General features: G+C 39.9%; 2 pseudogenes; both read left to right on the forward strand.

Annotated features, from left to right (window-relative positions):
• The window catches only part of LOC121464647, a 90,768-nt pseudogene that overhangs the window by 17,578 nt on the left and 45,649 nt on the right, over positions 1-27,541 (forward strand).
• On the forward strand, positions 569-831 carry LOC121465035 (annotated as a pseudogene).

Raw genomic sequence — 27,541 nt, forward strand, 5'->3', positions numbered from 1 at the left:
TGTTAGAGACTTTGTTGTGTCATCAGGCTTTAAATTTTGAGAAAAAATATACAGCAAAGAAACTCTTTTGTTTGTTTGTTTTTTATTATCAAGACAGGGTTTCTCTGTAGCATTGGAGTCTGTTCTAGACGTCACTCATAGACGAGGCTGGCCTTTAACTCACAGAGATTTGTCTGTGTCTGTTTCCCAAGTGCTGGATTAAAGAGGTGTGCCACCACAGTCCAATCTATCAAACACTTTAGGGGCAATCAGTGTGGTAAAGTTTTCCTCTTCCCGATAGTCTTTCTAAGAGAGTAAAATTTTAGGTATTCTCCTGAATATTAACCTTCATCAAGCGAGGAAAGGAGACAGAGACAGAGACCCACATTGGAGCACCGGACGTAAATCTCAAGGTCCAAATCAGGAGCAGAAGGAGAGAGAGCACAAGCAAGGAACTCAGGACCGAAAGGGGTGCACCCACACACTGAAACAATGGGGATGTTCTATTGGGAACTCACCAAGGCCAGCTGGCCTGGGTCTGAAAAAGCCAGGGATAAAACCGGACTCTCTGGACAGAGTGACCCGCCGCTGGACATGGCTTTCCTAGCCAGGACTTTTGGGTACCCCACCTGCAGATCGGTGGTCCAGTTGGGTGGCAGGTGGCTCCAACCTCGGGTCTGGATGGGGCTCCCGGACGCTTGGGGTCTCCCCTCCGTGCAGCAGCAGACCCGCGGCCGCACGCGCGGGAACGAGTACCAGCCCAGCAACATCAACACGGTTGGATCCGCCGGCTGAGCACGCCAGGTCATCCTCCGCCGCATGTTGAAGGGCCGCTTGTCCCTGAGCCACTGAGGAATGGCGCCCGGCGCCTGCGGGAATAGACTCAGACGCCGGTAGAACTGGCCAAAGCCAAGAAGTTGGAGGTCGTCCCTTCCTAGGCTTTTGGAGTATGAAGAATTCAGAATTTGCAGAGCCCCTAGATCCGCGCGTCCCTGAGTCCTCAGCGGTGGCGCCCCCTCCTGCGTTATCTCTGCAGTTTCTGTTCACGTTTCTGAACGCATCTTTGTAAGCTTGGCTCCTTAAAATATCACACCACCCCTGGTGATTCCAGTCACTCGGAAATATTACCGGCTTGCTAATAAACATTCCCGTTTCTAGGAAAAAAAAAAAAAAAAAAAAAAAAAAAAACAAACCGGACTCTCTGAACATAGCGGACAATGAGGACTACTGAGATCTCAAGAACAATGGCAATGGGTTTCTGATCCTACTGTACGTACTGGCTTTGGGGGAGCCTAGGCAGTTTGGATGCTCAACTTACTAGACCTGGATGGAGGTGGGGGTTCCTTGGACTTCCCACAGGTCAGGAACCCTGATTGCTCTTCGGGCTGAGGGGGGGGGGCAGGAAACATCCAGTCTTGATTAAATCCTTCACAATAGAATCATTGATTCTGATGGGTCGATCTCATGAAATGATGACTGTATAATTACTGTATAATTCTGTGGCTCGTAGTAGGGGAGTGATTCTGTAATTTCCCAGCATGTATTAATTCATGTCCTGTGAATGAAGACAGACCAGATTACTGGGGATACAACTGGGGGGCTTCTCTTAAGCAAATGAATAATTAAGGAAGGGTTTATTTTTTTTTTGGCAAACAGGTACTGTGGAATACTGCTATACACTGTGATAATGTGTTGCTGTCACTGTTAGTAAAAAAGTAAAGAAGCAGAACCAAACTGAGGACCCTGGGTAGAGCAAGGGCAGAATCAGAGAACTCACAAACCAAATGCAGATGTATCAGGAGATGAATCTGTCATTCTAATAAATGTACCATCACATGGCACAGCATCGATAAGAAATATGGGTTAATTTTAAATGTTAGAGTTAGCTAACAATAAGCCTAAGCTGTCGGCCAAGCATTTACAATCAATATTAAGTCTCTATGTCAATTATTTGAAAACTGTCAATGCAGGAATACTCTGCCTACAAATATGTGTAATTGTGACTGACACAGCTGTGTCACCCCAGAGGTTTCAGACACAGGTCATTGACTATAGCGATGTGTTTCATGTTACATGTCTAAATCAGCTAATATTACACAAGTTCAAGCTGCTGTGGCATAATTCTTCTGTATTCTTTGAATATGTATTCCTTTTCATTGGTTAAAAGTATACCTGAATTGGCCTATAATTAGGCAGAATGAGGCTGGGCAGGAGTCTCCAAAGGAAATACAGGGAAAAAAGAAGGGCAGATTAAGGAGAGATGCAAACCAGCTACCTGAGGAACAAGACATATAAGAAATCAGGTAAAGTCATGTTGTCAGGTGCCAAAATGTTCATTAATAGAAACTGTCTAATTTAATTGTAACAACTAGCTAGTAATAGGCCTGAACTATAGGTCACAGGTTTTCTATTTAATGTAAGGTGCTTTGAGGTGTGGGTGCATGTCTTTAATCCTAGCACTCAAGAGGCAGAGACAGGCATATCTCAGTGAGTTCAAAGTCAGACTGGTCTACAACAGCTACTTCCAGGATAGGCTTCAAAGCTGCTGAGAAACCCTCTCCCAAAAACGCAAATATACATATAAGAATTGTATGATTATTAAAGACTGGGCAGTCGAGACAAAGCAAAACTGCCTTGGTTTACATCAAATGATCTCTTATTAATGCCAGTACTCCACCAGGGAGTGACCTTCTCTTTTCCAAAGGTAGGATAGCTTTGTGTTTTTTCAGTTATATTTCAATACTGTGGTGGTTTTAATCAAAATGCTCTCTATAGTCTCATAGGTAGTGGCACTATTAGGCAGTATGGCCCTGTTGGAGGAAATATATCACAGTCTCTTTGTGTTTCCTGCTGATCTGGATTTAGAACTATAAGCTTTTTCTCTAGGCCATGTCTGCATGCACATAGCCATACTTCCTGCCATGATGAAATGGACTAAACCCTCTGAAATTATAATATTGCAGGTATTTGATTTACTGTGAACCCTTGGATTTAGTTATTTCCTGGAGAAACCTGACTCTAGCTGTGTTGTGTTTCAAACTGTTACAGGAGAGAGGGCTTTGTTGGTTCCTGGACTCTTAACCCTGAAATAATCACACAGGAACTATACAAAATAAATAACTGTTTGGCCCATTAGCTCTAGCTTCTTACTGGCTAAGTCTTACATCTTAATTTAACCCAATTTTATTAATCTGTATATCGCCATGTGGCAGTGGCTTACCAGCAAATATTCAGCATGTCTGACTCTGGCGGCAGCTCCACAGCATCTCTCCCTCTGCCTTCCTTCTCCCAGCATTAAGTTTCCTCTTCCCCATCTACATAAGTTTTTCCCTATCAACAGGCCAAGGCAGTTTTTTTTTATTCATTAACCAAGAAAAACAACACACAGACAGAAGGACCTTCCACACCTTCAGACCTAGCACATAGCTTTTATCCAAGAACTTTCTGCTTGACTATTGTAAACAGGATTTAATGAAAATAACTCCAGGACCAGACACAGAGAAAGTAACCATTTGACAGGAGAAAAAAATGTATAGAGTTAAGATGAAATGGGAGGAAGGATGGATAGATGCACAGGGAATACAATGGAAGAAGAGAGTTTTTTTGGGAGATCTTCATGCATCTTTCTTGTACTATTTGTAACAACAGAAAATGAAGGGCAAAAGAACACAGAATCATGCAGAGGCAATCACCTTCAAAGCGTCTTTCTAACATTCTTCTCATTGGTATGTGAAGAAGAAACATTATATGAAGCTTTCTGTAAGAGTTGTTACAGAAATAAGATGCAAATGTGTTATTATTGTATACTACAAAATTGAAGAAAATTTATTTTTGCTGGTATGTGAACTTTCTGCCAATGAACCACACTGAATGGAACAGTAAAATTGAGGATAAGAAACAGAATAATTTGATTTTATTTCAATAATGACATGAAATTTTAGTTTGACAAATATGTAAAATACTAGACAAGTGAAGAAATTCTTCATATTTTTATAATCAATTAAACCACCTTAGATCATAAGATTTTCATTTTTGCTTTGAAGAATTTATTTAAAAATTTAACACTTTTATATATCAGTTTCATAATTAAATGCATCATATAATTGGTGTAGCAATGCTCCAACATATTGCATATGTATTTGTATTATTTGATTATTATCCAAACATTAGTTTTCCTAAAGAGTAGCAAGAATATTCTTTTTGAATTCAGTGAGGAAGAAACTCTGTAATTCCACATTCCAGGCTAGTGAAATGTAAGACAAGAAAAATGATGTGGATTTGTCTTATGCATGATATATATTTCACAACGATGAGCAATAAACTCATGATTTCAAAGATCTCTTCAACACTGAAAAGTGAGCTTTACATAAGCTCTTGTGTAATGGTCATGCTGTACACACACAAACAACTGTATCTCACAAAATCATTCTTTCTCAGTCTTCACTATTTTGCTTCTCTTTGTTCATTATTGTTTTTCTTCTTTGCGTTTTCATTGTATTAATATTTCATAATTGAAAATAAATTTGCCTTTCATACAGTACATCATGAAGAAGAGTTTCCCCTCTATTCAGTTGTCCTGGGTTCCACCAAGCTCTTCTGTTCCCTGGTTCCGTCCCCGCTGAGTTTCCTCTTCAGAAAAAAACAGGACTCCAAGAGAGGCCAAATAAGACAAAAGATGATACAAAAATCCAAAATGAAAGCCTTCATATTGAGTCTGGACATGGCAATTAGATAGAAGAGAAAGAATCTCAAAAGCAGGTGAAGAAGTCAGAGATACACCCATTCCCACCATTATGAGTTCCACAGAAACACCAATATAACAGCCATAACTCCATTGTGTATATGTATCACATTTTTTTTTGGTGGGAGCAGGAGTTTGACATTATGTATTTTATTTAATCCCTATTCTCTTGAGGATTTGTATTGTTGTTGAATTTGCCATTCTCTCCTTGAATGCAGTACTCACCTGCAGCTTACAATACTTGCTCATCAGTAAGCCCTGAGGCCTTAGTGTCTTCTACATTGTTTTAGCTTTCCTTTCCTTGCTGAAATAAAACATTGACAAAAAACAACTTCAGAAGAACAAATATACATTAAACCTTATACATTAAGTTCCATCGTGAATAGAAGTTATGGCAGAAACTCAGGCAGGTAACTGAAGACAGGAACTGAAGCAGAGACCATGGAGAAACACTGTTGAGCATAGTTAGATTTTCTTTTACTATAGCCCCCTATTGGAATGACAAAAAGTTGTTGGTTTTTTACTCTTAACTTTTTAATTTTGGGGGGATTCACCACCTAAAGCATGATTAATAAAATGTCACACACCGAAGTTGGGTTTCAACCTGTACGCCAGAAAAGCAAAACAGGTAGCCACTGGCTCTTACCTTGACCTAAATCTGAAATGGCGATCCAGCTTCCAGCAAGTGCAGAATGAGACTGTCAGAGAGCCATCTTCTCCCATTTTATAATCCTCTAGATCTGGGATTACAGGCGTGCTCTTCTGGGATTAAAGGCATACATTGTTCGGTTCCTATGGCAACTAGTATGGCTACTGGGATAAAAGGTATATCTTCCCAATGACTGGTCTATAATGCTGACCAGTGAGCCTGTTTTAACCCTAATCTTAGACAAGGTTATTTATTAAAATACAAATGAAATTCCAATACAACTACACAGCTTCCAAATATCTCACACTCAGAGAGACCTATTACTTCTTATAAACATCTGGGTTTAGATTGGCTTGTTTCTTCTAAGGTTTTCTTAGATTATCTCAACTATCTTTTTTCCTGTTTTAATTTCTGTTAATACCTTACCCATTGCTTACCTTTTCTTCCATATTTCTGGGGCAAAAATTGGGTACACCATGGAGAGCAGTGGATGAAGCAGTAACAGAATTTATGACTGCTTAAATGGCTGTATCTGCCATTAAACACATGTATCTAAGCTACGTGACACTTGTTTATATTTTTATCATCAGAACTCTTTTTCAACTAGCTTCCTTATCAATTGGACAGTACAACATGAGAAGAAATCATCTTCATAGTAATTCACATGTAGAAATTCCATATAATGGAACGATTCCGTGAGCCAAATTACTACATTATAGGCAATGGTCATTTCCCTACATCCATTCTTATCATGCCAGATGTCAAAAAAAGATAGCGGCAGCAAACTTGTTAAGACTCAGAAGATGAAAAAGAAATACTGGGGTCCCGGGTTTAGGGGCCTTGCTTAGACAGATTCACCAATCAGAAATTCTTCTGCAGGTTAACTGACACATCAAACATCAAATGCCACCTGCTGTTCCTTTAACATGGCCACTGGCAGCTATTAAAGCACGCAATTTACAAAAGCATAACTGGCCTGGGAAGTTGTTGTACACATCTTTAATCCCAGTATTTGGGAGACAGAAGCAGGAGGTTCTCTGTGATTTCTAGGCTAGGCCAGTCTACAAAGTGAGTTCCAAAACTGTCAGATTTTTTACACCATGAAACCCTGTCTTCAAAAACAAAACAAAATATAAAAAGCCCCACAAGATTAATCATAACTGGTATTGAAACATCTCTCATTTTGCTCCCTTTCCAACGGGAGGACAAGCAACAACCTTTATTCCTACATTGGGCAAATACAGCTTGAATATTTTCTATATCCTGGAGCCTTGAGAGGAACCCCTTTGAGAAGGTGCTACAAGATTTAATATTTTTCCTTCTGAATTTTGGACTTGCTTTAATCTGTTCAACCCTTATTATGCTCAGAATCTTTCCATGTAAACTTGGAATATTCCTTCTGTACCATTTCATGTTGGAAACAATAGTCTCACTGAAGCATGAGGTAGTGTAGTCAGATAAGAAGTACTTGTCAGTCTAAGAGTTGGAGAAATGTGTTTGTTAAATGAGAATGGCAACCATTGCCCCACATTTTTGAATTCTTGTTTCTTAGTTGGTAGACTATTTTAGGAAGGAGTAAAGTTTTGACTCCCTGAAAGAGTTGTGCCCAAGTGAGTGGGCTTTGAGGCTTCAAAATTCTTAAATAATGCAGTATGTGCCCTACCTCCTTATTGAGGGCATGTTTGCCCTCAGCTTTTTCTTCTTTGTTTACTAGACCAAAATGACTCTAGCTTTCTAGAACTGTAAGCCACTCCAATGCTTTAGTTTCTAAATTGCCTTGGACAAGTATTTTAGCATGAAAAAATGATGTAAAATTAACCCTTTTACATCCTATGGAGTGGTATACAGCAAAGTAGGAGGTTTTACAGAAGCTTCTAAATTCACCCAATCTCCATTTCTTAACTTTAGTTGATTGTAGAAAAGCATACCACTTAGAGGAATCAGTTACCAGATCTCATCTTCCGGGGGAAATCAGCTCTTAAGAAAGAAACTGAGCCTACTAAACACTACTAGGATTTTCTCATTGTTCAAGAAAACTTTCTTTACTTTCTTGGGAATTTGTTCCAAAATGAAAATAAGAAAGGCATTGTACATAATTCACAGTTAATCTGGAACACCTAACAACTCCAGGAATTTGGCAGGAAGCAGCCACAAAGTGAAAAGACACTAATGATCCTAAAACATGGTGGCAGAGATCAAACTTTGTTTCTGCCACTAGCCTGACTTCCCTTCTCCTGATTGAAACCTGTGGCTTCCAATGGACTAAGAAATGGTAAGGAATGTAGTGAAGGGGATGAACCACATTCTTCCAAGGTATCCTCTGATTTCCAATGTGCCATCAGACAAGGCAATCTCCTGAGGCCCCAGCAACAGTGGCAACCAGGACAGGGAAAATAAGACTTTGGGTAGTATGTCATTGTTTGCGGAGCCCCTGAGGACAGAGGTAAAGTCCTGAATTAAGCTTCAGGCATAGGTCAGGCCCACACTGTGCTAAGAGAGAAGGTGTCATCCTTCCCAGACAGACAGGTAGTGGCCTAGTCCAGAACCATGCACAGCTTAGTGAGCTGCAAAGAGAAGAGGAGCCTACAGGCTGCAGGAACATTTTAGGAGGCTTGTGGGAGGAGCCTTTTCATCTAAGGAGGTGATAGACTGTGGCAGCCCTTGTAGTAAGAAAGTAGGTAGATATCCATAGTTGTTATAACAAAAGTTATATTTTATTATGTTGATGGACATTACATAAGGTTCACACTCTAAATTCCTATGTTTCTAATTCTATCTCCCCAAGGTTGCTCACTTGTGCAACTTATCTGACATGAAGGTCAAGTCAGCGTTTAACAGAGGTCTCTGATTTGAGGACGAGGAACCTGGCAGAGATGTTCTAGCCTCAGGGAAGATTGAAATAGAATATACAGAGCAGAGCACAGCTCTTGGTGTCTAGCTTTAGACTGCCAGTGGCATCGTGTGATTGGTCCTAGTACTGTGACTGGTTATCTTTTTTTTTTTTTTTTTGGTTTTTCGAGACAGGGTTTCCCTGTGGCTTTGGAGCCTGCCCTGGAACTAGCTCTGTAGACCAGGCTGGTCTCGAACTCACAGAGATCCGCCTGCCTCTGCCTCCCGAGTGCTGGGATTAAAGGCGTGCGCCACCACCGCCCGGCCTGTGTCTGGTTATCTTGAGTGAGTCCTGTAACAACTGCTTCTTATCAGGTGCAGCCTTGGGTGTAGTGGAATTCCAACCAAGCGAGTTTTACGTGTCTACAAGTGCATTTTGACTCTGTCATTCTAAATCAAACATATGTTTGTCCATGAATATTAACCAGGTTACCATGCAATTAATAATAATATGGTTTTCCACTTGGCAACTGATAAATTTGGAAAGATTAAAGTTCTCTGGGTACAGGTTATTGGATGCAAATGTATTTATTCCTGCCTTGCTGCCAGCCTCTAACAGTAGGGCCCAAAGAGAAATACTGAGTTGGCATTTACTCCAAGAGCGGCAGTGAGATCGGAGTAAGTAGTACTTGACCTACCCTTGGGAGAAACAGTAAGAAAACCCTGGTACCATCCTAAACACCAAGGAACTGGTTCTACTACAACCATTATCCCACAGGAGGGAGGAAGTAAGAGAGCAGAAACAGTGAAATGACTTGCTCCTGTTGCAGATGAATAACTGAGAGCCTACAAAGATTCTGCACATCAGATATCTGGTCCCCTGCTGCAAACTCCAGTCCTCTTTTATCTTATTTGAGAAAAACTGATTGCTGGCTCAGAAAACTAGTAGTGAGCTGGGGGACAGCTCTTTTCTTTCCTTCTTACACAGTAAAAACAAAGATTAATCTTTTCTAATCAATTTGTGGGCACTACAAGACTTTTCAGCTGCCCTTGGCCTTCTGGTAAGTTTTCCAAGATGCAAAAACTGAGTAGCTCACTGGGGACCAAATGTAAGCACACCAAAGCCAAGCAGCACATGGGCCAGTAAGTATCCTATCTGAAAACTTCCTCATCTTCTCAGCTGCCACAGGAAGCAGCCTTTCTCTCTGCAGCACAGGAAGAGCTCTTAGTCCATGCTGCCCAACTGTGGAACACCAGCCAGAAGGCCCTGCAAAGAACACCTGGCTGACCAGGAAGCAAGCTAAAGCATTGAATTCTAAGGAGACATCTCTTTCCTTCAGCTGGTGAGAACCAGGTTTCTTTACACCTGCAATCCATAGCCCTGGTTGATTCATGGAACTGGAAATCAGTGGTAACAATAAGCTTTGGAATAGCACGCCTGGTTGTTTAATACTTAATGTTGAGTATTTAATCTAGACGCTTCCAGACATGGATGCAATGAATACATGTAAGTATTTATAAAAGAAGCATTTGAACCACAACTGTGTTAAGTGATGAAATTCAAGCGAGAGAGACCAAGAGGAAGACCAGGAATCTATCTTGCTCTTTGAAAGGGCATGAGATTAGACACAAGCTTGGCATCCACTCCAGAAAGGCCAGCTTCAGGTACATCTGCTTTGGCTTTGAGAGACGTCTTCTCCAGCTGAGACACAAATGCCAGGGTCACTGTCTTGGGTAGAGGCTCCAACTGGAAAGATAAAGGTATGTGAGCCAGAATCCACAAGTCTGAAAGACCTGGAAAAAAAACCAAAGAGCTTTAGCACACAGAATTCAGTGGGAAGCCTTCTGGTACATGTTGCTTTTTCAATAGGGCTCACTGCATAGCATGCTGCTAGCTGAGCACTGGTCCAGACAAGACCCAGTGTTCCCTTTCTCTAGGCCTTAATACCTACAGAAAAGAGGGTATTCATTAATGCAAAAGTGATTTGGCCCTCTATACAATAATCAAATGGACTGTCTGAAAAAAAAGCGTAGGCATTTACTAGACTTTATTATCTGAAGGATGTTATAGAAAAAGACACTCACACTATCTCTTGATGGTTTCTTTCTTTATTCTCTATCTTCTGTGTTCCTCCACATTCTTTCTACTGTATATCTTATTCTACAGCTTATATAACCCAGCAAAGTGTTTCAGCCAATATAGGAATTTCAAGGTGGTTACATTGTATTCATCAAGTGAGAGATTATAACGAATATAGTTAAAAACATGGTTTTTCATCTTCCTTACATAATTAAACATCTTATGAACTACACGTAAAAAACAAATTGTTCCAAGAACTCTCATACATTCATAGCCAAGCAATTTGTTATAATTTAACCCTGTAGGAAAGCAAGATATTCTTCCTTATGAGGTCTTTTACTGGCAGGCTGCATTTTGCACTTATAAAGAAAGGGTCAATTACTTTATTACTGTTCTTGAGAGATTATCTTATGAGGAATCCTAAAGGAACAAATATCTAAACTTTTAGATGTAAAAAAAAAATCAGTTGTCTCTAATTTAAATCTATAGCATGCACACTAACTTATCAATAGATTTTTTTATCAATGGATTGTGGGTATAAGGAGTTATTTGTCACCTTTGATAATCAGTCAATTCTAACAAGAAAGTCATGTCAGGTAATATTAATTGGGATGCTTTTGTCTTGTTTCCTCAATCATCTCTGTGCCTTTGTAAAATGTTAGACGTCTTCTTGTGTATTTCACTTTATAGGTATTTGAGAAATCATCTTCGTCTCATTTTAAGTTGCTTTTAAAGCTTTGTTTCAGCTGTATTACACCCCAAAACCTGTGAATACATATGCCAACATTAAGGTTAAATTTTACGTAGTTGGCCCGTTGAGACTCAATTGTTTAATTTGAAATATTATTCTCAATCACAGTCTATACATGTCCTCAATAGAAAATCATGTGTCCTAGCTATGTGACATTTGTTTATATTTTTTTTATCTGCAAAAGTCTGGGTCTGCGGTGGAAGCCATAGCCAAAGAACCCGGCTCTGTGTCTTTAAACACACTTTAAGGCTCTGGGAGGTGCTCCTGTCACTCAAGCCTCACTAGCCAATCAGGGACTCCAGGAAGACCTGTCAGTCAGGAGTCCTGCTGGACTCTTCCTCGCGCCATGTTGCAAGCTTGATTTTACAGCAGAGCAGGCGCCAGCGGATTGCTTTTTGTGCTGTGAGTGCTACTGCAGGGTTTTTGTTGTGAGGAGAGCATGGGTGAGCATGGAATCCACAGCATGGTGAGTAAGGGGTTACTGTTCCAAGATGTGGGAGGAGAGAACCATGAGCCACGGGAGACAGTGTGGCAGGCCCTTGCTGAGTCAGGGTAGGAATCTGCTGCTACCAACATGTTCTCTGAGGTCCCATGTGGTCCTTGCAACTCCCCAGAAACAATTCTTTCCTTTAAATAACTTCCCTCTGGCCGGGCGGTGGTGGCGCACGCCTTTAATCCCAGCACTCAGAAGGCAGAGGCAGGCGGATCTCTGTGAGTTCGAGACCAGCCTGGTCTACAGAGCTAGTTCCAGGACAGGCTCCAAAGCCACAGAGAAACCCTGTCTCAAAAAACCAAAACAAACAATCAACAACAACAACAAAAAAAAAACCTTCCCTCTGTGGGCTGCATCTGTGGAAAGCATTTCCAGCAGGGAACTGTGTGTTGGAAACATCTTTGTGGTCCACATTTTAATACGTATGGAAGGCAATGTCTCAATCGTGGAGATACCTAGTTTTTCTAATGCCTTTTAGAAGCTCTGCCCTTTGCATTTAACTTTGAGGAGTAAGATCCATTGGAGTTAATTTTGTGGCGTTTAAATGGCATTCTTGCATTCGTTCATACTCTACTACTAACCTGTGGTTCAGAAGAGTAAGAATTATTGACATAAAGGCTTCACCCCAATGCTTAGGAGATATTTACCTGAGGTAGAGTTGCCTCTAAATTACCCAAAGATAAGTAGTATCCTAACTAGGCCTGTTAGAGATTCGGATGCTAGAATATGAAGTTGTTTACAAGGATTGTTCACACATTTGTCCTCTAAATCATGACAAAGACACCAATGATTTATAAATAGTCATGACACCCATCACCGTATCAATAACAAACCTCTAACCTGCTACTCAAGGGGGGGGGCATTATAGGATCATAATGAACATTATGGCATGGTGTGACTTAAAGTTCCAGGTTTTTTTTTTTTTGAGATAATTATAGTTCTGCCAAATGCACATGACGAGACAAGGTGACAACTATTTGAAAAGACAAAAAACTCTTATATTTAGAGCTGGCTTGATCAATGTTTTTCCATTTAGATTCCAACTCGTGGAGAAAGGACATAGCTCCTTCTCAAGCCCAGGGACACGCTAGCAGAGCTAGAAACAGCCTAGTGATATTGAAGATTATATTCCTGTTTTTTCCAAGTGATTTCTGTTTATACCAGTGTGTTTTCTAGCTCAGGCTTCCCCCACATTATGTACCTGAGAATTGCTTTGAACACAGCTAATTCTGCCTTTGTTGCCCTGTGCTAGGAAAACACTCTTGCAACTCCTTCTGGGCTGGGCTTTGACTGGTCATTGAGAAGGAAAAGGAGACCAGTTAATGAGAAACCTCTAATCCATCTGACTTTTCCTTGGGACTCATAATTGAAGAGAGATATGTGAAAAAATTGAGTCCATTTACTTACTCTGAAGCTGTTGAAGGGAGAGTGCAGAAAGGGGAGGGAAGGAAGCAACATGAGAGGTTTCCTGCTTTTATAGCTGTTAAAATTTATTTGAGTCCACAAGAGTATACAGTCAATGCACAGACCAATAGGCAGATCCATGGGAAGTGTATATGTACTCATCCACATGGAACAACCTATTTTGCAGAGATGTGGGAACACTTGTATTTTGGAAAAGTCACCATCATATCTGTAAAAACCTTTTTTTAAAAGTATTTATTTATTTTTTATGTATACAATATTCTCTCTGTGTGTATGCCTGCAGGTCAGCAGAGGGCACCAGACCCCATTATAGATGGTTGTGAGCCACCATGTTGTTGCTGGGAATTGAACTCAGGACCTCTGGAAGAGCAGGCAATTATCTTAACCTCTGAGGCATCTCTCCTGCCCCCCATAAAAACCTTTTTTTCTTCTTTTTTAAATATTTATGTATTTATTATGTATACAATATTCTGTCTTTGTATGTGCTGCAGGCCAGAAGAGGGCCTCAGACCCCATTACAGATGGTTGTTAGCCACCATGTGGTTGCTGGGAATTGAACTCAGGACCTATGGAAGAGGAGGAAATGCTCTTAACCTCTGAGCCATCTCTCCAGCCCCCCGTAAAAACCTTTTTAAGACAAGATTGTTCCCTTTGAAATGGGCCACATTCCCAGAACACCACAGAAGAGCAACCTCTGCTTGATCAGTGGACTGACCTTGCTCTATTTCCCCACACAATGAGGCCTTGGAACAATGGCTTCACTTTTTCTTCTAGCACTCAAATTTACATAAAGTCAACCCCACAAAATTACCTGCTTACAGACCACATAGAAATTTCTCTAGAAGACAGGCACTGAGCAGGAAGGTAGCATGCCCCACCTTTGCTAACAAACAAATCTGGGTGTCCCAGATGTGTGTATCACAGCAGAGATTAGATGAGAACTATGGGTGAAACAAGGATTCAGGAATGTTTAATATCTTTATCTAAGGGCTTGGAATTTCAGATACTTCCCTTTGAATGCTGGCTCTTTCCTAGGTCAGGTCACCTGTTCTGGAGTACTGCTTTGTCAGGTTTGACCTGCCACTCTTTGTGATTTTGATATGCCTATTATTATTGTCCTTCCCTATGGATTTTTCTAACCATGTCTGTAAAAACTAAACTTTTCATAGAGATCTGCACCTACTCTTCCTCTTCTTTGCCTCCCCTATTTCTACTACTTCCCCTTACTCTCCTTCTTTCTTCTGCTTATTATTCCTCTCCTCCATGCCCCCTTCATTTCATTTTTCCTCTACCATGAAAAATAGAGAAGATGCAGAGGTAATATCCTTGAGTGAAATGTTTTACCCTGAGTACATTGCTTGCCCTAGATATCCAGTTCTGAAACCTGAAGGGTACTTGGGCTGGTACTCAAAGCTGCCAATAAAAATTACTAACGTGAAGTTTTGTAATCAGTTTTCAAAGATTCATAAATGGCATGAGTGGCCATTTCTTGGGGTCCACAGACAAAGGCAATGAAAAATCTGAATAAAGAACTGACTTTATCATGAACCCCAATGGCTGTAGTTTTACTACTTCAACCAAAATACAAGATCTCTGTAAACTGTGATGTCATTGCCTAACAGTACTGTTGTCCCTGTTTACTCAGGAGATCTTTTCTATTTCCCCTGTCCAGGTGGATCCATATATGTTTCTGTTAGGTTCTCCTTGTTACCTAGCTTCTCTGTGGTTGTGAACTATAGACTGGTTTTCCTTTGTTTTATAAGTAGTATCTACTTTTGAGTGAGTAATATTGTTTGCTTGATTTTTAGTCTGGGTTACCTCAAACGGAATGGCATTTTCTAGTTTCATCCATTTCCATTGCAAGATGTCGTTGTTTATTTTTTCCCACTGAGTAATATCAGTCACGTAAACATGGAGATACTTTTGATTAGAATTAAGTCACAGCAAGTAACAAGGAAGTTATAAGAAAATGCGGTACAATAGAGTGATGTTGTTATTGCAAAGGACTTGGAATTGATGACTTCTGGAGGATTGTTGAGAATATTAAGATGGAGATGGCAAAATCCCTAGAAACAAATACACAGAGCTTCACCAGTCGTTCTTATGGGACTGAAAAGATGGGTGTGTTGAGAGGAAAGCAGACAGTGAAGGTGGACTTCATAGGAGTTCAGTCGGAAGTAGATTGCAGGAAAAGTTAAGCTAGAGGTCATTGGATTATATTTTTGTCCCAAACAATTCTTACTTTCTCCATTATCTGAAAATTGAGTAAGCTAAAATTAAAAAGTAGAGGCTGATTTCTTAAAAGTATTGATTCAGTTGGATAGTTTTTGCAGGTCTACACTATATAATTGAACAAGTGGGACATAAAGAAATGAATGAGTCTTTTTGGTAATGAAAAAGCTCTGTGTTGTAATATTAGGAGCGACGGGGCTGCGTCCCCAGCACCCCGGCTAGCTTTACCCGAAATAATTACACGGACACTGTATTCTTTTAAACACTGCCTGGCCCATTAGTTTCAGCCTCTTAACCCATTTCTAATAATCTGTGTAGCCCACGAGCTGGCTTACCAGGAAAGATCTTAACCTGCATCTGTGAGGAGTGGGAGAACCATGGCGACTCCCTGACTCAGCTTCTTTCTCCCAACATTCTGTTCTGTTTACTCCACCCACCTAAGGGTTGGCCTATCAAATGGGCCTAGGCAGTTTCTTTATTAATTAACCAACGAAAGCAACAGATTAGAAAGAAATCACTCCCACTGCTCTGGGTAGTTTCAAGTGGCAGAAACTTTCAAGTAGATTGTCACCATTAAAGAAAATCCCTTGCTATAGAGAGGAAGCCTAGCAAGGTGCTCTAATGGTAAGATCCCATCTAGCTAAACCTTCTTCTATTGATGGATGGAGCAACAAAGGGATTCCTAGGTTCAGGAATCAACTTCATGCAAAACCTACTGTGACTCTGGTCCATGCAACTTTGGTGGGTTGCATTCCAACTTAGAAGCCGAACTTGTCATGATTCTTTATGTACTGATTCTAGGAACGATAAAGACGTCAAACATAAAGGTCGTGGATTCTCCCTCTGTGGGTTCAGCTCAGCACTATTGTATTTACCTGCATTTGGCAGGGTCAGAAACCTAGTGAGGAGCCATTGAGAGTTTATTGTCTGAAGCTCTGAAGAAGCTTTTGAGAACACAGGATAGTGACATATCCAAGCTTGGAGGCATTTGCCATGGACAGCTGCAGACAGAGAGTGGGAATAGCAAATGAGTGACAAGAACAAACAGTTACAGGGGTGGAGCTATCTAAGTTGTTTTAGAATGGAGCCCCTTAAGTCTGAGATGCAATTGAAGGATTTTGTTTTCATCCTGCTGAGTTTTAATCTTGCTTTGGTCCAATCTTCCCCACAGCATTCACATTCCTCTTTCTTTTCATTTTGAAATTTTTCTCCCACACAATATTCAATTTTCTCTACTTTCGCTTCTTTCATTCCTGTCCCCTGACCCCCTGTCCTTCATATCTTCTCCTCCATTGTCTTTCTTTAAAGAGAAGATCTCCAGGGATATCAACCAAACATGACATATTGTTTGGGACTGCAGACCTTCAGACCTTAAATTTTCTATGACATTTTGCCTGCTGGAGTGAACAGCTGGTTTTCCTGTGCTTGTAGTTGCTGTAAGCATGAGACCTTCATGAGTTCCTGATGGCAGGCGAGTGGTTTCTGGTGGGTTTGCAGCTAAAAATCCCAGAAGCTTAGGTATGGCCATTTATTAAGGAGAACCCTATATAAGCTGCCCTGGAACACAATAAAATCAGCTTTCTTGTTTTAAGAGTGGCCCATGTCTCTGTGAGTTTTTCAATCTCCAGTCCCTTGCCTGACTCATGAACCTTCTCACAGTGCAGGCACTACACTACAACATGTGAAGTTAAGTAAGACTAGGCATAAGCTCTCATCTCAAGGCTTGATGAGGTAACCCAATAGGAGAAATAGGGTCTCAAGACCAAGGAAAAGAGTAAGAGACACCTCTCACACAGTATTCCTTGTGTTGCAGCTGTGATAGAGTATTGAGGGCTTGTTGTAGTTGGGTAGCTGGGCTCAGGTGGGGACATATTGACATGGCTGTTGTTTGTGTTCTTACACTGTCATCTACGTATCTGGGTTTGTGGTGATTATGAGTCTAGGTTCCTATTTCTCATTTTGTCTATTTTGAAATTGTGTTTTATTCTTTGGTTTCTTTTTGCTGTCTGTTCTTCTGGTCCTTGTGGCCTATAGTTCCTTCACATCCATGTTTGGAACTAGAAATCAGTTGACAGATGTGGTCTCTGTTCTGTCAGGAAGTCTTTGTGGAAGCTGGTGGCTGAGAAAACATGAAGAGAGGGGGTGGACTGGGGACTGTGTGGTGTGAGGGACTTTGGGAGTGGACATATCAGTGCGCAAGTGGCCTACATGGACTTCTCACAGCTACTGTGTCTTGTTCAAACAAGACATCTCCACCTATTTTGAGGCCAGGACACAGGGACAAGAAGGCAGGTGGGATGGGGACAATGTTTGGAGGGCATACTCAAAGAGTGGAGGAGATCCATGGGTGGACAGCCTACCTGGATTTCAAATGACTGATGTGGACATTGCCTTATTAGTTAGTCTTTGTCTGAGTTCAAGCACCTGTTCTTGCTGGCCAGGCCTGCTCTTGAGGGGCGGGGATATGTCTCAGGGGTGATGGCTGGAGAGTTGTTTGAGGAGTGTGAAAACTAAAGGAATGAAGGAGTTTTATGAACTGGTGGCCTACCTGTTCTTTGCCAGGTGTGGTCTGTATGTGAGTATGGGATGTCTGCTCAAATTAGTGACTGGAACACTGATCACTATATTCCTCTCTTTCTGAATGGAATATATCCTGTGTCCTTTTATGTATGAAAAGTATACTTTGTTTATTGATTATAAAAGATGTCACAAGACAATATTTTGTCTTGAGTATCAGAAGAGACTTTGGATATTTGAACAACATTTTTTGCTGTTAAAGATTGTGAAGATTATGAAGTTAGATTAAAAGCATTTTCATTTCTTTTTGTTTATTCAGATCCTCTGTTCCTCCGTTTCCATTCAGAAAGAGCAGGCCTCTTAGGAATGTCAATGAATGTCATATCAAGATACAGTAAGACTAGACACAAACCTTCATATCCATGCATGACTACAAAACCCAATGAAAGGAAAATAGTTCCAAGAGCAAGAAAGTGAGAAACACTCTTACAGTTAGCAGTCCCACAAAAACACCAAGCAAAGAACCATAGTACACACTGAGAGGATAGAACTCACACACTGTAAGCTCCATAATTGCTCTGTCAGGCTAGCAAAGTCCTTATGATCCCTGCTTAATTGATTCTGTAAATTTTGGGTTTTTTGGTGTCCTTGACACATCTGGCTTCTAAAAAACTCTTACCCACATTTCTGCTTGCTTCCAAGTGCTTCAGCTAGTGTTTGAGTGAAGTTTTTTTACCTGCCATAATTAATTTCCAGAAGAAGGACCTCTGTTGACAATTAGTCTAGGAAACAATCTATAATTTTATCAGAGTAGAGGTAGGGATCATTATGTTGGCTATTATTTTCATTTTTGTTACTTGTATTTTGTTTTACTCTAAATTCTGAATCATTGAACTTCTTGTTCCTTGCCATCCACACAGTGTTGGTCATGGGTTGCTTCTTTTTGCTTAGGCCTCAAGTTACACCAGTCATTGGTTTGCCACTACATCAATTTAAACCACCATTTTCCTGGTATATCTTCCAGACAGCACAACTGTGTGTCAAATATTTTGTGGCTGGCTTTCTTTTCTATTCCCACCACAGGGAGCTATATGTCATTAAAGAAGATGTTAGGTTCAGGCTCCATATCTTTAGATACTGGGAGTCCTCACTAGGGTTGTCCTCTTAGCTAGCAAAAAGTTTCTACTGCATTATTATTTTCTCAACTGCTGATATCCACATATATATGAGTTCGTATCATGTTTGTCTATGTGGTTCTGGATTTATCTGCTCAGAATAAAATAGAACTGAGGAAACTAGACATCCACAAATAAAAAAAATGTGATACACACAAAATAAAGAATTCTAAACAGATAAATTTTTTTTAAATATTTATTTATTATGTATACAATATTCTGTCTGTGTGTATGTCTGCAGGCCAGAAGAGGGCACCAGACCTCTTTACAGATGGTTGTGAGCCACCATGTGGTTGCCGGGAATTGAACTCAGGACCTTTGGAAGAGCAGGCAATGCTCTTAACCACTGAGCCATCTCTCCAGCCCCCCTAAACAGATAAATTTAACTGGCTTAAAAACACATAAATAAATGTTCAACATCCTTAGCTATCAAGAAGATACCAATCAAGCTGGGCGGTGGTGGCGCACACCTTTAATCCCAGCACTCGGGAGGCAGAGGCAGGTGGATCTCTGTGAGTTCGAGACCAGGCTGGTCTACAAGAGCTAGTTCCAGGACAAGCTCCAAAACCACAGAGAAACCCTGTCTCGAAAAACCAAAAAAAAAAACCAAAAAAAAAAAACCAAAAAAAAAAAGAAGATACCAATCAGAACTACTTTAATGATTCATCTTATACCTGTCAGGTTGGCTAGGATCAATAACACCATGACATCTCATACTGGCAAAAATATGTTGAAAATGGAACATTCTCCCATTGGTGCTGAGAATACGAATCTGTATAGACAGTATGGAAATCAATATGGCAATTCCTCAGAACTGGTAATCTATCTACCTCAAGACTCAGCTATACCACTGTGTTAGTTTGGATATATTTGGCACCATAATCTCTTATGGAGTGGAAGTAGTGGGAGGTGTGGCCATTCTGGAGTTGGGATAGTCTTGTTAGAGGAAGTATGTCACTGTGGGTTTCTTGAGGTCTCTTATTCTCAGGATACTTTCCAGTATGTCAGCTATGTCCTTTTCCCTCTTAGTCAAGAACAAAGGACCCTCAGTTTCAGTATGAGGTTTGGCTGCCAGCTTACAGGCTTCCAGCCATGATGATAATTAACTCAACCTCTGAAATTGTATATGAGTCACCTCAATTAAATGTTTTTGTTATAAGAATTTCTCGGATCCTTGTGTCTCCTTACAAAAAAAAAAAACAAAAACAAAACAGAAGTTGATCCCAGGAACTTGGGTATTGGTGTGCTAGTTCCAACTAGTTCTAATCATGCTTTTGTTTAGAATAATAAGGTCTTTGATTCTTTGGCTTAAGAAAAGGACAGAATGCATTTGATGCATTTGGCACTTCATACAGAATCATACTAGAAGGAGCATGGGGGAAGAGTGACCTTGATAATGATGTGAAATGTCAGGAGCCAGCTCAAGAGATTTCAGAGAAGAATTTTAGTATGTTCTTTAGGAATGATTCTTATGATATTTTGGTGAAGAAAGTGACTTGGTTTAAAGAATCTGCCTGAGGGCTGAAGAGATGGCTCAGTGGTTAAGAGCATTGCCTGCTCTTCCAAAGGTCCTGAGTTCAATTCCCAGCAACCACATGGTGGCTCACAACCATCTGTAAAGAGGTCTGGTGCCCTCTTCTGGCCTGCAGACATACATGCAGACAGAGTATTGTATACATAATGAATGAATAAATAAATAAATAAATATTTTTTTAAAAAAAAATCTGCCTGAGGCTATTGTAAGGAGATTTTGATTAATTCCATTGGTGAAGAATTACCTACATAGCCTTAGATAGACTCTGCTGAGTGGATATTAGTGGTAACTCTACTGAAGATACTTAATGAAAAGAGCAGCCGAGCAAGTAATCTTACTTCAGGAGGTAGGGGCCCCCAAAAGTGGGACACATCTTAATCTTTTGCTCAAGGACATCAACAGAATAAGAAATAGAATAAAGGGATTGGTGACCTGAGGGGTTGGCGGCACATTGACTTTGACCCTAGCACTCAGACTGTAGAGGCCTGCACACTTCTGTTAGTTAGTTCAGGGACAGCTTAGTTTACAGATCAAGTTTCCCAACAGCCAAGCTTCTACAGTGAAAGATAGAAAGCTGGTAAAGATAGAATTAAACAAGGTGCCATGTTCTAACCCCACTAAGCAGCAGAACCTGACAGCTTGGGACACATGGTTCTTCTGGCTTAAGAATTAAGAATAAAAGAAAGGCATTAAATCCACTGCTTCTGGCTAGCTGGGGCTCAAGAGTCAGCTGTGGTGAGCAAGTTATCAGAAGTATTTAAGCAAAATATTGCTCTACTGGGTACTTAATGCTGGACGGCTAGAGCCAAAAATTTAGTGATGATTCAGAGACCAGCATCAGCGATGTGAAAATGTCTGGGAAGTATTTAATAAGATCACAGAGAAACTGTCTTCCGAGGTGGTCAAGGATGTGCCTCATGCTGGTAGATGGAGTTTATATTGTGTCTCACCCAGGTGGTATTGGTTTTGAAGGTATTGATGGATGTAAGGCTTGGCACTGTGAGAGGTCAGGAAAGGACATCACTGAAGGTGCAGTCTCGTTGGCAGTTGAATGCCCAGGACTGGAAGGGTCATGGCAAGAGGTGCGGCACCCTGAGGAGATTCTATGAGAAACACTGGTGAAAGTGAAGCTCGGTTGCAACAGAAGACCCCAGTGTCTGAAGAGGCCAGCAGTGTGAGATGACCACTGAAACAGCAGTGACAGTGGAATGGAGCCAGCCAGAGTCTAGAAGACTAGATATGTGTACTGCAGAGGGCAAAGTCAGTGTATTGACCCAGAGCCTATGGTTGAGTGGTTCTTAATATTGGAAGGTTGGAATTCTTTAATTACCCAAGATGTTAGAGATCCCAGGGTCACAGGTTACCTGCCAAGGAGACCTACTAATCAGAAATGGAACCAGCCCAAGAAAAAGTAGTGTGCTACTCTTAACAATGCTGAACAGGATTGGAGACCCGGAGGGCTATTGGTCATGGAATTAGGTATCATTACATTGAATGTTTCTTTTTTATTTGTACTTGGTTCCAGCCTAGTTCTCTGAGCCATCCAACTTCTGGATCCTGCCAGTCTAGGTGCTTTTCCAAGCCACAATGGGCATCAATTTGGGCCAGTCATTGGTTAGCCACTACACAAATCTTGAGCCACCATTTTCCTGATATATCTTCCATACACAACAAGTGTGTGTCAAATATTTTGTGGATGGCTGGGAGCCATATGTGATTACAGAAGATGGCCAGTACAGGCTCCATATTTCTGAGTTATAGGGAGTCCACACTATAATCACCCTCAAAGATTGCAGAAAGTTGTTACTGCACTGCTGCAACATCAACCCTTGAGAGCTTTCCTATTCTAGGAATTTCGTGATGTGTTTTCCACCTCCATACCTCCATTACTCCCATGATCCTTCCTGTTCTTGCTCTGAGTACACCTACAAAATCTAGTCTATTTAATCTTATTGTTTGGAATCCCTGCACCCCTTGCTACAGCCATCTTTGACACTTACCCTATCTGGGTCTGTGGGTTGTACTGTTATCAGTTTTTATTCAACAGCTAATATCCACTTACAATGAGTACGCATCATGTTTGTCTATGTAGTTTGGGTTTACTTGCTCAGAAACAAAAGAACTCAAGAAGCAACACAACAAAAAATTAATTTAAAAAAATGTGTTACAGATTTATACGAGGAGTTTCAGATAGATCTATCTGAAGTGTCTTAGAAACACTTAACTAAATGTTCAATATACTTATCCATCAATAAAATGTATATCAAAAGAGCTTTTAGAATTCACCTTATACCTGTCAGAATAGCTGGGTTCAATAACACAAGGCACAACTCATGCTGGCAAGGATGTTGAGTAAAAAGAACATTCCTCCATTGCTGCTAGGAATGCAAACCTGTATAGCCACTATGGAAACCAATATGGCAGTTCCTCAGATAATTGGGAATCTACCTACCATAAGACTCAGATAAACGACTCTGGTAGTTTGAATGTAGTTAGACCCAATAATCTTCTGGGGAATGAGTGGCACTATTAGGTGAGCCTTTATTGGGCTGGGTTATGGCCAATCAAGTCAATATCATGATTCTTATAAGAGACTTCACTTTGAAACACTTCAGGAACTGTTCCAGCCTATGACAATCTTTGAAGTTAGACTAAATACATTTTTATCATGGGATGACTATGAATATTTTTGGATTAGGGTCAATATGTAGTTGATTGAAGGAAAATGTCCCAGATTAGAAGAAGTGGTTGAACACTTGTCTCTCTGGGGTGCTCTTCTTTGTTGTATTTGTGGAATATTTAGTAGGAGAAATCTTTTGGATGAAATTCCCATATTGGGGATTGTATTTACATGTTTATAGCCTCAACCCATCTCTGGTTATGTGTGTCCTGATGTTATGACTTCACCGCCATTATAGATGTTATCACTTAATGACAAAAAATTCAGTTGAAGCAATTGCTATTCACTTTTAAGCCTTTGCTATCCTGATTTCTATCTTAGTTTTTTTCTTTTTCCTTTTGTTTTTGAAAGAGGATATTTTTCTGTGCAGCTCTGGGTACTGAATGTAGCTCCTTAGACCATGCTGTCCTTACTCACAAATACAAATGATCTTGGCTTCTTGTTTGTGTGTCTGTGTGTGGTTGTGTGTGTGTCTGTGTGTTGTTTTATTGTCTGATGAACCTGGAATATAAATTTTTATACATTTCAATGATAAACTTCTATGCTGAACTGTTGCTGTAGCTCCTTCTGCTCCTTCAGCCAATAGCCGCTGAGATACCAGCCCATTGCCGTGTGGTCTCTCTCCCTTTAAAAAAGCAGGCCCCTTCCCTCAGCCTGCTTTCTGGTTTCCTCCTCTGCTTCTCGTGATTAGGCTCCCTTCCTGATTTTGCAGTGGGCTGTTGTTTGGACGGAGATCTGTAAGTTATTCCCCCTTAAATAAATAACCATTCTATTAATCATAATTCCAAACTGGTGTGGGATTTTTACTATTTCTGTAATGTTTTCTCAGTAGTGTTGATCTGCTTGCTTCTCTGTGTCTCTATGTCTGTACATTGGCATTTCTTTCTTAAAGCTGTATCCTATTTAAAGGGCCAAGGAAGGGCACATAGAAACCTCTTCTTCATTTTCCTTCTAAAGTGACTGGTGATTATATTATAATGTAACGTCATGGAAGAAGTATGGGAAGCTGCAACATTATACAAATATACCATTTTAAAAGAAGTATCCGATGTCAGGATCACACTTTGTTTTACTGTTGGTTGGATTATTCTAGAATTCAGTGACCTTTGAGGATGTGCACATTGACTTCACTGAGGATGAGTGGATTTTGCTGAATCCTTCCCAAAAGAGTCTCTACAAAGATGTGATGCTGGAGACATACAGGAACCTCACTGCTACTGGTAAGACTGTGAACTTTCCTTTACATTTTAAAATAAGGGGACTACCCTGTATTATTTATTGATACTTTTGGTATATGTGTTTGAGAAAGAGCAAGAATGAGCCAAATAATTAAGGCATAGGTCACTTAAGATATTCAATTTTGTACATATTGATTAATATATTATTTACTTTTTGTTACTGTATTAGGCTACAGTTGGGAAGACCATAATTTTGAAGAGTATTGTCAAAGTGCTAAAAAACATGGAAGGTAATTTTTATTTGCAACTTGGTATATATTTGTCTTTGAAGAAGTTTTAATTTGTCCTGGAACTTTTTTTTTTTTTTTTTTTTTTTGGTTTTTCGAGACAGATTTTCTCTGAGGTTTTGGAGCCTGTCCTGGACTAGTTCTTGTATACCAGGCTGGTCTCGAACTCACAGAGATCTGCCTGCCTCTGCCTCCCGAGTGCTGGGATTAAATGCATGTGCCACCACCGCCCGGCCTGTCCTGGAACATTTAAAGAAAAACAATAATATAAATGAGCACACCTTTAGGTATATTGATGTGTATTAATTTCTCATAAAATCATATGCCTCAATATGACATAACTGGTCTTTGTTTCCAAGGCATTCCTCTAAAAACAGAAGAGAAACAAATAATTCCTTACCTGATCCCACCATTTGAGTCCTAGTCCCATGAGAACTATGCTGTAGAGCTACCAATCCATTTAGTTTCATAGCACTCAGATATTGCACAGGGAACACACGTACACACATTGACTAGATAATAAGTCTATGTTTAGAACTGACCAAAAAGTAAATACTCAGTAGAAAAGCCAGTGTTACTCATGTACTTGTGACTTTGCCAAACTTATTGAAAGAGTTAGTTTATGAGAGTCAAAAAGTCTCTTTATTATTATTTTATTATTATTTAATTAAAAATTTCCACCTCCTCCCTTTTCCCTCTCACTCTGTCCACCCCCTTCCCCTCCCTCTCCAGTCCAAAGAGTAGTTGGGATTCCCTGCCCTGTGGGAAGTCCAAGGTCCTTCCTACTCCATCCCATCTTATGCTGAAGGAGAGCACCATGAATATAAAACTTAAAATCTTATTCCTCTTTACAATAAAGCAAAATTATAAAATTAATTCATATAAATATTAAGATTCATCACTGTAATGTACATGGTAAAACTTTTGCATTTGTCAATTATCTTTGCAGGTATGAAAGAAACCATAATGGAGAGAAACTCTCTGAGTATGCTCAATGTGTTAAATCATTTGCATGTTATAGTCATCTTCAAAGGCATGAAAAAAATTATTCTGCAGAGAAGCCATATGATGGTATTCAATATGCTGAAGCCTTTCGAGGTACCAGTTGTCTCCAAATACTTAAAAGAACACAAGCTGGAGAGAAACGAAATGAATGTAATCAATGTGGTAAAGACTTTTCATATTTAAGAAGTCTCCAAGTTTACAACAGATTACACACTGGAGAGAAAATCTATGAATGTAATCAATGTGATAAAGCTTTTTCAAAATGCTCTAAACTCCAAATACACAAAAGAACACATACTAAAGAGAAATCCCATGAATGTGGTAAAGTCTTTGCATGTAAGCATAGTCTCCAAATACATAAAAGAACACATACTGGAGAAAAACCATACATATGTAATCAGTGTGGTAAAGCCTTTTCAGTGAACAGTAGTCTTCGAGTACATCAAAGGATACATACTGGAGAGAAACCTTATCAGTGTAACGAATGTGGTAAAGCCTATTCACAACTCAGTACTCTACAAACACATAAAAGAATTCATACAAGAGAGAAACCCTATGAATGTAATCAATGTGGTAAAGCATTTTCACGACAACATCATCTCCAACTACATAAAAGAACACATACTGGAGAGAAACCCTACACATGTAATCAATGTGGTAAAGCCTTTTCAATTAAGAGTAATCTTCAAGTACATCAAAGGACACATACTGGAGAGAAACCCTATGAATGTGATCAATGTGATAAAGCCTTTTCACAAATTGGTCATCTAAGAACACATAAAAGAATACATACTGGAGAGAAACCCTATGAATGTAATCAATGTGGTAAAGCCTTTTCATATATCAATAATCTCCAAGTTCACAAAAGAACACATACTAGAGAGAAACCTTATAAATAATCAATGTAGTAAGGCCTTTGCTTGTCGTAGAAGTATACACATTCATCAAGGAACACATGCTGAATAGAAACCCTACAATTTTAGCCAATATGGTAGAGCCCTTGTGTGTGTCCTCAGGTTTTAAATCTTGAGAAAAAAAATCATACTACAAAGAAACTTTTTTTTTTATTTTTTTTGCGACAGGGTTTCTCTGTAGCATTGGAGTCTTTTGTGGAACTCACTCTTAGAAGAGGATGGCCTTACACTCACAGAGATCTGTCTGTCTCTGTCTCTGAAGTGCTAGATTAAAGGAGTGTGTTACCACAGTCCATCCTGTCAAACGCTTTAAGTGCAGTCAGTGTGGTAAAGTTTTCCTCTTCTTGGTTACAAGAAGTAACAAGTTACAAGAGTAAACTTTTAGTGGATAAGAGGTCTATTAAGGCCTTTGCACATCACAGTGCTCCGAGGACCAGAGAAGATTTATATTGAAGGGAATGTGACTATAAATGTTTTGAAAATCTCTCAGGCAACATACATTTACTTACATAAGACTGGGAAGAAAACAAGTCTACAAGTGTGAAATCTGTTCAAGAATTATGAAGTCTCTATTTTGTTTGCACATACAATATTATATGGACAGAAGTACTGTGAATTCAATGATATCGTAACCATTTTTGATTTTACACTTTTCTTCAATTGTAATATCTGTAGTATTTAGCTCGATTCAGGAAATAACCAGGCTTGTTTAAAGATAAGGAATTATATTTTTACTTATTATAAGGGGAAATTCATGCCAGAAGAATGGAAAGTCCAAGTTCCACTGTGTCCCATGGGAATCACCCAGATAGCAAGCACCTGGTCTATCCCAGTTTTTCTCCTGGGCTCCCGGAAGCCACACCTTAATTAGATTCCAGTTCTTTAAGATGATTGGTTAACAAAGCTTCCCCTATTACTTATCCAGTTGTAAAGTTTGGTAGGTGGGTATGAGTGCCTCTTCTGTATCTGTGATAAATCATAATGTCTAAGTCACTTAAAAGTTTAATGTGACTCTGGGTTCCAGATGGTTACATGATCACCTTGACAGTGTTGTCACAAGAAGTGTCAGACA

The sequence above is a fragment of the Microtus oregoni genome, unplaced genomic scaffold (genome assembly GCF_018167655.1).
Source record: "Microtus oregoni isolate MIOR12 unplaced genomic scaffold, Mior012 000029F_ref0000214, whole genome shotgun sequence".
In the NCBI taxonomy this organism is placed as follows: domain Eukaryota; kingdom Metazoa; phylum Chordata; class Mammalia; order Rodentia; family Cricetidae; genus Microtus; species Microtus oregoni.